We start from the raw sequence: 10,000 nt of genomic DNA, 5'->3' as shown, positions 1-10,000 counted from the left end.
GATGGATGGATGGATGGATGGATGGATGGATGGATGGATGGATGGATAGATAGATAGATATTATATTTATATTACAGTGTACTCTGCCTTTAAGATGTGTTTAAATGTTTTCTTTAGGGAAAACAAAACCGCTTCATAAAAATCCGAAAAGACCAAAACTTAATTTCGAGGTGAATGCGAGCAGTGTTTTATCCTGCTGTGTGCTGAGGTCTTCTGCTCCTGCATTAAGTATATTCAGAGAAAGCAGCACTGAGACGCATGAGTCAGTCTGAACTAGAGGATTTCAGCTGCGGCACAGATCTCAACTGCTACATGTGGAGATAGACATATATTATATTCTGTATGTGGTTCAGCGTTGGTTACAGTGACTCTGGAAGAGAGTAGAATAGTTGTGTCTTCAGATCAGATGTGATGTGTTGGTGGGTGTAGTTGTAGTAGTAGTTGTAGTAATGATAAAATTGAATCCAGGGAGCTCCATCATGGATAGTGCTTGTGTGATTCATCGGCCTGCTGTTCTTAGTCATCGTAAAGTGGAGCTCCTGAGTTTTTGGGAAGATGATGTTATCATATTTTTATACTGTAGTCATTGCTTGAAATTGAAAATGAAATGAAATAAAAAATAAAATAAATAAATAAATGTGTTCCTACCCTGCATATATAATGTTTGTTATGTTGGTCTTCATGCAAAAATAACAAAATAATATAAACAAATAAAAAATTAAATATGTACTTAATTTGTATACTGAATGAAGTACTAATAAATATTTATATATATTATATTAACCAAATGAAGTAAATAAATATGTAAATATATTTTTGCAGTCGTAAATAAATAAATATGTACTTAATTTGTTTACTAAATAAAATACTAATAAATATTGTTATATTAAATTGATCAAATTATGTAAATCTGTTTTTGCAGTAATAAATAAATAAATAAATATGTACTCAATTTGTTTACTGAATACTGAAAGTACTAATAAATATTTTTTCTTCATATTAATTTGTTTACTAAATAAAGTGCAATTATATATATATAAAAGTGCAATTATATATATATAGACCACATTAAGTAAATAAATATGTAAATATATTTGCAGAAAAATACATTATAAAATATAATATAATAAATAAACAAATACATATGAACTATTACTTTCCCTCCCGAATTAGGTAAATCCAACTAAATAAGCGTAAAAATAAAGCAATATGAAATTGTTTAACAAATTATTTACAAAACTAATTAAATGTTTGAATAAGCATTTGTTTTGTTTTTTTACATTTATTAAAATAAATAAAAAAATATTTAGAAAGACATATAGTTCACAGATTGAGGTATATGTGTACGTTTAAAATATTTACTAATAAAAAAAACATTATTTACCAGGTATACAAAAATAAATAAAAATAAATAAATAAACAAAAACACAAAATAAATCAATGTAATTAAATATTCACAAATTATATACATGTCTAAACATAATAGTTTTAATAACTCATTTCTAATAACTGACTTATTTTATCTTTGTCATGATGACAGTAAATAATATTTGACTAGATATTTTTCAAGACACTTCTATACAGCTTAAAGTGACATTTAAAGGCTTAACTAGGTTAATTAGGTTAACTAGACAGGTTAGATTCAATAGTTTATCTATCTATAGTTTAACTCATATAGTTTAATAGTTTATTTAGGTCTATAGACTAATGAAAAAAATAGCCTAAATGGGCTAATAATTTTGTCCTTAAAATGGTGTTTAAAAAATTAAAACTGCTTTTATTCTAGCTGAAATAAAACAAATAAGACTTTCTCCAGAAGAAAAAATATTATCAGACATACTGTAAAAATTTCTTTGCTCTGTTAAACATCATTTGGGAAATATTTAAAAAAGAAAAAAAAACATTCAAAGGTTCAATAATATGTATTTATATTATGAAGGGTAGCTGCAAAGACTATAGGATACAAAAAGTTGCCTTAAAAGGACTTTGGGGTCTGTAAATCATCAGAAGCCATGCAGTCAAAAAAATCGAACACAATTTTTCTAACTATCAACCAATAATGGCATAAAGGCCGCCTTCTGATAATTGACGGACACTCTCTCATTAGCATGTTGAGCTGAGGAAAATAATATGGAACTACGTTCAAAAATGAATAAAGGTTTGAAAGAGATAAAAATATTTATTGTTTTATTTATGTAGGAATTTATGGATTAATTTACTTATCTATTTGCTTATGTATTTATGTACATATTTATTTACTGTTATGTACTGACAGACAGACTGATTGATTGATTGATAAAAATGAACAGATGCACAAATGCACATTACATTACAAAAAATTAATTATTAAACCAATAAACAAATGTCCAGTTAACACTGATATATTTAAGTTGCTTAAAAAATTTGTGAGGTGGTCTTGAACTAAAAGGAGGGTTTCATGACCCTTTACATGAGCTCTCTGCATATCCTGATGCTCACATGAATCTAAAGTGATGTGATCTTGATGCTTATAAAGTTAAAGCTCTTTCTCTCAGTAAATCTTCAAGAGGCTTATGAAAGGTTTAGATTGAGATCTTGGTATTAGATTGAGTGGCTGGGCTCGAACATGATGTGTGTGTTAAACACACTCTCAGATTTGCACTCAGTCTTCGCCTCTGAACACTTTTATTTAGAGAGCAGCCCTTCAAAAATGTCTTGTATAAACATGCCTTTCATGACAAGCTTCCAAATCAGAAGAAAAAAAAAAGATATGTTGTGCATTTTAAGTCAAAAAAAGGTCTGCACTCAATAAATGATTAAATAAACAGCTGTTTATTAAATACATTACTGAATGAGGACCTTCTTTGTTATTTGAATTAGAAATAATCAATTAATTAATTACAATGCAGATTTTTTTAATTTAATTTAATTTAATTTAATTTAATTTAATTTAATTTAATTTAATTTAATTTAATTTAATTTAATTTAATTTAATTTAATTTAATTAATTAATTAAATTAATTTAATTTAATTTAATTTAATTTAATTTTATTTAATTTTATTATTGTTATTTATTTTATTTAATTTTTATTTCACTTTGTTTTAATTTAATTTAATTTTCATTGAATTAATTTAAATTTTATTTACTTTTTTTGATATTTTATTATTAAAAATGCTCTAAACAAAAATATTTTTATCTGAAATTTGCAATAAAATTGATTAGTGGCTTACAAAATAAACCTAAATTATGTGTCGAAAACGTTAAATTGTCACTTCCATCAATAACCTTAATTTTCACTATGCATATTAATATAGATTTGGAAATGCATTGAAAAATGGTGCTTTTTTTTACTTTTCATTAGCTGTTTCTATATGATTAAACATTGAGCATTAGCTTTGATGCTTGTGTGACTGTATTTTTGATCATATATCATACTGTATGCCTCATTACATCCTAACGACCCTCATCTCCATGAGTGTGTGTGTGTTGAAGTGTGAGTGAACTACTAAGTAAAAAAAAAAAGGTATGGCCAATCAATAATTCAGAAAGGGAGAGCACATTATAAATAGTGCATGAAATGAGAGGCAGGAGAAAGTTTGAATCCATGTGTCAGACAAGGTCTCTCTCTCTCTCTCTCTCTGTGTGTGTGTGTGTGTGTGTGTGTGTGTGTGTGTGTGTGTGTGTGTGTGTGTGTGTGTGTGTGTTCAGGGGATATGATGTTTCGCCTGTGTCAGGGATTTTCATTTAAGACACATGCCTGGTGTCATCAGATTAGATGTGTGTCTTTTTTTAAGCGCGTCACATTAGTGGGATGTATATTATATTTAGACCAATAAGACTCAAGGTGACATTGTGCGCTGGGCATAATGGATGCTGTCTAGAAAGCAAATGCGTTTTATATGATAAATATATTTTGTTTTTCTCAAAAAAAATGTCCAGCACTAGAAGCCGTTCGGCAAAATAGATTTCTGTTTTCCCGGTAGCATGAAGTGAGATGTCAGTGTGCGAGTATATGAGCTTGCAGAAAGTGTTTTTGAGGATTTCAATCAACTCCGAACACATCAACAAAGCACTACCTTTGTCTAGAAAAAAGAATATGATTCTGAAAGACGTTGAGAAGCAAATTCAGATAGTGAAATGTGCAGAAAGATGGAGCTCAGATATGAATATGTGTAAGTAGTCATTTAGCAGATGCTTTTATCTAAAGCTTCTTACGTTAGACTTATTATGTTGACAATCCCCTGGTTTAGTGATATGCTTAATCGCACAGCGCTGATAGCTTTCGGATCAGCGTTTGTGGAGTCAAACGAGGGCTCTGAAATATATTGAAATTAATTCAGTATTGCAATGGTCATAAATTACTTGCGCGCATGTAACATTAAAAGATACACGTTGTTTGAAAAACCAGCTTGATCTCACGAGAAAACGTAACTATTTTACATATTGTTTGTTTATTGGCTACTTTCATACTAGGTCAGTTGTACGAAAATGCAAGATTTTAAACAGTAGGCGTGGCACCTAACCCCGCCCCTGAACCCAACTGCCATTGTGGGATAAGCAAATCATACTAATTTGTACGAATTAGCCGCTAATTAAAAAAGTTACAAATTGCTGTGAGATTGTGTTGGAAATACAGTACTTTCGCAATGACATGCTGATAAAGGCTACGTCCACACTTATCAGGATACATTTAAAAATGGTGTTTTCATCTGAAAATGCTCCATGTCCACACTATCATTTTCGATTCTTAAAAAAAAAAAATTGCCATCCACTCTAGAACAAGCATGCGCACAGACGTAAGACGCTTTTACCTGCGTCAAATCTGCCTGCTGTTTATTTACTTTCCATCTCTTTGAATTGTTGCGGCAAAACATTACAACTAACGTGTGATTCCGCTGCTGAACAGCTTTCAGTAAACATTTAGTCCCAATCCCAATTCTATATTTGTACCCCTTTCCTTTCCCCATGGCCCTTGAAACAGAGTGTGAAGGGGAAGGGCTTTAAAATTTACCCCTAACATCCCTAAAGAGAATTAGGAATTTGGTAAGGGGAAGGGCTAAGGGGTAGAATTGGAATTGGGCCTTAATATCCTTTGGAGAGAGTCAATATGGAGCATGTACAAATTGACATTAATCTTTAATAAAGCTGTCAAAATGGACAGCATTCAAAACGTATGCTTTATAATGTCGTTCATCATATTAGCTGAATAGGTCACATGTCCGTCACAAGACCAAAATTATTAATTAATTCATTTATTTTCTTTTTGGCTTAGTCCCTTAATTAATCTGGGGTCGCCACAGTGGAGTGAAGCGACAACCTATCTACCATATGTTTTATGCAGTGGATGCCCTTCCAGCTGCAACCCATTACTGGGAAACATTCACACACACTCATACAGACTATTTAGCCTACCCAATTCTCCTATTACGCATGTCTTTGGACTTGTGGGGGAAACTGGAGCACCTGGAGGAAACCCACACGAACGCTTGGAGAACATGCAAACTCCACACAGACCCAGCCAAGTCTTGAACCAGCAACCTTCTTGCTCTGAGGCGAACATGCTACCCACTGTGCCACTGTTTTTTTTTTTTTTGCTATTTACATGACGAAACTGAACACTTCACTAGCGAGAAAATAGTTAAACAGAGCATCTACAGCGCGAGAATGAGAGATGAGCCTCTTCGTTATCTACTTTCACTTTCGCTCTCTTCCGTGGACAAGGAAACGTGTTGTACACACAGACATCCATTAGCCTACATTATTAATTGTGTTTATTAGGATCTGTTTCAAAGCTATTTCTAAATTCAGTTCTAATTTCCAGCAAATTAATAAATGAACAATAATAATGAAGTGTGTTCAATAAACTATTAAAAACTACAAGCTATACCTCATATGGTCCAAAACCTGACAAGTGGACAAATCTAAGCTTGTTTTTATTAAAACAAATATAAATATGCATAAAAATAAACAATACTACTGCTAATAATAGCATTATAACAAAGCAAATTGTCGTGAATAAACTGAACAAGCCTCCCAATATCAAGGCATGGAGGCATTTTTTTAAATATTTATGTAGAAAATAATAATATTTGAATCTATCTATCTATCTTTAATGTTTAAGTGAGGTGCACAACTAACACGCTCTACGCTGGACTTTAGCCCTCCTCTCAGCTGGTCTATAGCACAGTCTATTTTAGATCCTCAAAATAGCAATACGCCTCAACACACTTCCTTTTTAGATCAGAACGCCTATGGGCACACATATGAGCGCAAATGCATTTGCTATTTAAACAGCATGCTGCAACACTTAAAACAAGCTGAAACTAGCAAACAACATTTGGGTCGTGCCTTGCGCCGTGTGTATTATAGGGCCTATGTGTGGGAAGCACTGATATTTTTTCTTCTGGGGAAAGTCTAATTTGTTTTATTTCGCCTAGAATAAAAACAGTTTTTAATTTGAAAGAAAAAAAATTAAGGTCATTATTATTAGCCCTCTCAATCTATATATGTATATATATATATATATGTATATATATATATATGTATATATATATATATATATATATATATATATATATATATATATATATATATATATATATATATTGATTAAGAGGATATATATATATATATATATATATATATATATATATATATATATATATATATATATATATATATATTATGAGGGGGAAAAAGTGTTTTTTTGACCTTGGATGGATGTAATCTTATGGCGGAGCCCTGAAAAAAATCAGCAACTTCTAAACTACTCTAGGACTCATGGAAAAAGTATTTAAACTTCAAAAAGTGACACGCTTCACCTTTAAATGAAGTGTAGATCAATAAAATATCCCCAAACAGCTTCTCTCATCTGCCGTGGTACCGCAGTAAACCTCCCTCAGAAGAGCTTAGCCGATGTGTGAAACGCTGACAGACAGATCGTCACGCGCGCCGCATATTAATGAGTCTGCTCAAATTTAATCCTAATCCAAAGCAACTGGACTTGTTGTAGTGAGTGGCGGAATCCCCGTTATTTAAACCCTGAAATGCTGTGACATCATGTTAATCTCCCGCATTATTCCCGCAGGAGTTTTCGCAGCAATTCGCACCTCATGGAGTCGACTCCCTCTGGGAATCGTGACTCTCATGACGCCTCTGATATTTCGAGCATGCAACCTTCTCAAGCAGAATGTGTGGTTAGCTGCGTTTGTCTGGGTTTACAGGCACACAAAATGGCAGGTCCTTTAATCTAAAAATGTTATTGATTACTAACAGATTTTTTTTTCTGGAGATTGACGGCGTCTTACAGCTGGTGAAATCTAAAAGCAGTTTGCTTTAAGTGCTCGGGTCAGTAAAGCAGAATTGCAGAATCGTTTATTAGACAAAAGAGATTTTCAGAAGGCTATTTTCATGTTACAGTGTGTTCAGGTTGTCAGTGGGAAACTCTCCTTGCTTTAAAGGTGCTATTCCATTGGTTTTCTTAGCTCTTTTCACTGACTCTTTTCTTACTATAAATGCACTTTAGTTTTTTGTGATCATTTTCCAGCCTCCCTGTGACTTGTAACATCTTTTTTTAATTTAAAGATGTCTCTATACTGTATGTAAAGACCTTTGTTTTGATTGGACAAACTCTCTGCATGTGGAACACCATGCTCCTTTCGCATTGAAAAGCATTGTTATATAATTATAGGTGGGCATACTGTCTGTGACAGCATGATCATTTAGATTTTAAAGGGATAGTTTTTATAACAAAGGTACAGTGTGTCCTTGTTTACGCACGCTAATGACATTCCAAATATGTATGTAATTCTGTGTACAATTTTATTTTTTTTTTTTGCTTCATTTAATTTCTCATTTGGTAAAAATAAAAAAAATAAAATTTTTTTTTTATAAATTATGTGTATTTTTTTGGTATGCTCATAAGAACGGATATGTTCCCTCAGATATAAATAGAAAATGTTTGTTGTAAGGCATCATACAAATAAGCTCATTAAGTATGACCTATATATTTGCATATCTATCTATCTATCTATCTATCTATCTATCTATCTATCTATCTATCTATCTATCTATCTATCTATCTATCTATCTATCTATCTATCTATCTATCTATCTATCTATCTATCTATCTATCTATCTATCTATCTATCTATCTATCTATCTATCTATCTATCTATCTATCTATCTATACATATATATATATATATATATATATATATATATATATATATATATATATATATATATTGGATTTTTCTACACGAAATATGTTTAATTATAAGAATAGGGCCATATTAAATCCAATTTATTTCATTATTTTTATATATAATATATTAGCAAAAAGAATATCACAATAAAATGTTTCATATCATTTGCTATCAATAATTATATATTTTTATATATTAATATTAGGAATATATATATATATATATATATATATATATATATATATATATATATATATATATATATATATATATATATATATATATATATATTAGCCATTTTTGTTTAAGTACTATTTTAATTTATCAACATAACTAAGGCATAGATGTCTCTTATGTCTTATAACATAAAACTAAAGTGTTAAAGAGACTTTTAAACTTAATAAATTAAAAATAAAATGTTTTTAAATGTTACAGTGTGCAAAAGTGTAAAAGCTGAACAATTAAAGCAAACTTTAAGATATATCAACATCTGTAAGATGTCAATAATAAGGATGCAGTAAACTCTGTATCACTCTGTAAACTGTGTGTTGGTATCCTGACCTGAGGTGATGATGACTGAACCCAACCGGAGTCCGTTCACATGTGAAGTTTCACAAACTAATTTCGAGAGGAGCATGTGATAAGATTGTGGCTAGCTTAGTGGCTAGCAATGTTACCCCACAGCCAGGGGGTCGTTGGTTCAAACACTAGCTGAGCCAGTCGACACTCTCTGTGTGGAATTTGCATGTTCTGTGGGTTTTCCCAGAGTACTCCGGTTTCTTCCCACACTCAAAAAACAATCAACAAAAGTTAAAGTCACTAGCACCTGCTACGTACAAAGTGGCGCAGTAAGTGGTCTATTCTTGGGAAGTTATCGAGAACTACCTGATCTTGTATCCCTGCTAATGCTTATTGACCAGACGGGAGCCTTGGGCTCATCTATCTCTGAGCTCAGGGTATTCTCCCGGGACAGCATACCAAAGCTGCTAAAATAGTCAAGCATTATTTTAAGTGTGAACTTTTGAAAAGCATGTGAAAAGCGCGAGCGTGTGGTTTCCTTACACAATTTTTAATGCACTTTGTGCTTGTCTCTCAAAACTAGGCGACCATCAACCTCTTTGTTCGAGAATGACAAATGGAAAAACTATTGCTGCGGTTCCGATACAAGTTTTTATTGATGAAAATAATTAAAATGCACTGCAGTGTTTGGATGCGCTGTGTTTGTCTGAGGTTCTTAGTCTGCCATTATTACTGAAATGTGTATGTTCCATACAAAGTGTGAAGCAGATTGGTTAGTTCTACTTGCATCAATCAGCGTGTGCACCGCTTGCACTCTATGAGTGCATCCCACCCTATTTGTGTGTGCAAGCTGCAAGCCTTGATTGGAAATAACCCTAAGTTATTGGCATTCCTTCCAAGGTGTGCGCTCTGCAGCCACATTTTAATAAAACTAAAAGGCAGGCAGTTCAGTAAAATTGTGTAATTTATTGGTTTAAAGATATCGGCCTAATTTTATTCGACACAGGCCTATAATATATATATATATATATATATATATATATATATATATATATATATATATATATATATATATATATATATATATATATATATATATATTATTATTATAATAATTTAAAATATAATTATATATATATATATATATATATTTAAATTAGGAATATATATATATATATTTAAATTAGGAATATATATATATATATATATATATATATATATATATATATATATATATATATATATATATATATATATATATATATATATATATATATATATATATATATATATA

At 31.1% G+C, this 10,000-nt stretch overlaps 1 protein-coding gene and 1 long non-coding RNA gene across 3 annotated transcripts in view; one reads left to right on the top strand and one right to left on the bottom strand.

Annotated features, from left to right (window-relative positions):
* bsnb (bassoon (presynaptic cytomatrix protein) b) overlaps positions 1 to 10,000 on the top strand; it is a 178,382-nt gene that overhangs the window by 94,311 nt on the left and 74,071 nt on the right. The gene's annotated exons all lie outside the window — the stretch shown is intronic.
* LOC147841865 (uncharacterized) lies at positions 3,231 to 6,438 on the bottom strand. Its single transcript, XR_015503058.1, has 3 exons — positions 5,885 to 6,438; positions 5,423 to 5,844; positions 3,231 to 4,932 (listed from the first exon to the last, which is right to left on the bottom strand). It is a non-coding gene; the product is annotated as an uncharacterized LOC147841865 (long non-coding RNA).

The sequence above is a fragment of the Danio rerio genome, chromosome 11 (genome assembly GCF_052040795.2).
Source record: "Danio rerio strain M-AB ecotype USA chromosome 11, GRCz13ab, whole genome shotgun sequence".
Taxonomy (NCBI): domain Eukaryota; kingdom Metazoa; phylum Chordata; class Actinopteri; order Cypriniformes; family Danionidae; genus Danio; species Danio rerio.
The sequence above is the reverse complement of the archived record's forward strand: the minus strand, read 5'-3'. Positions and strand labels throughout refer to the sequence as shown.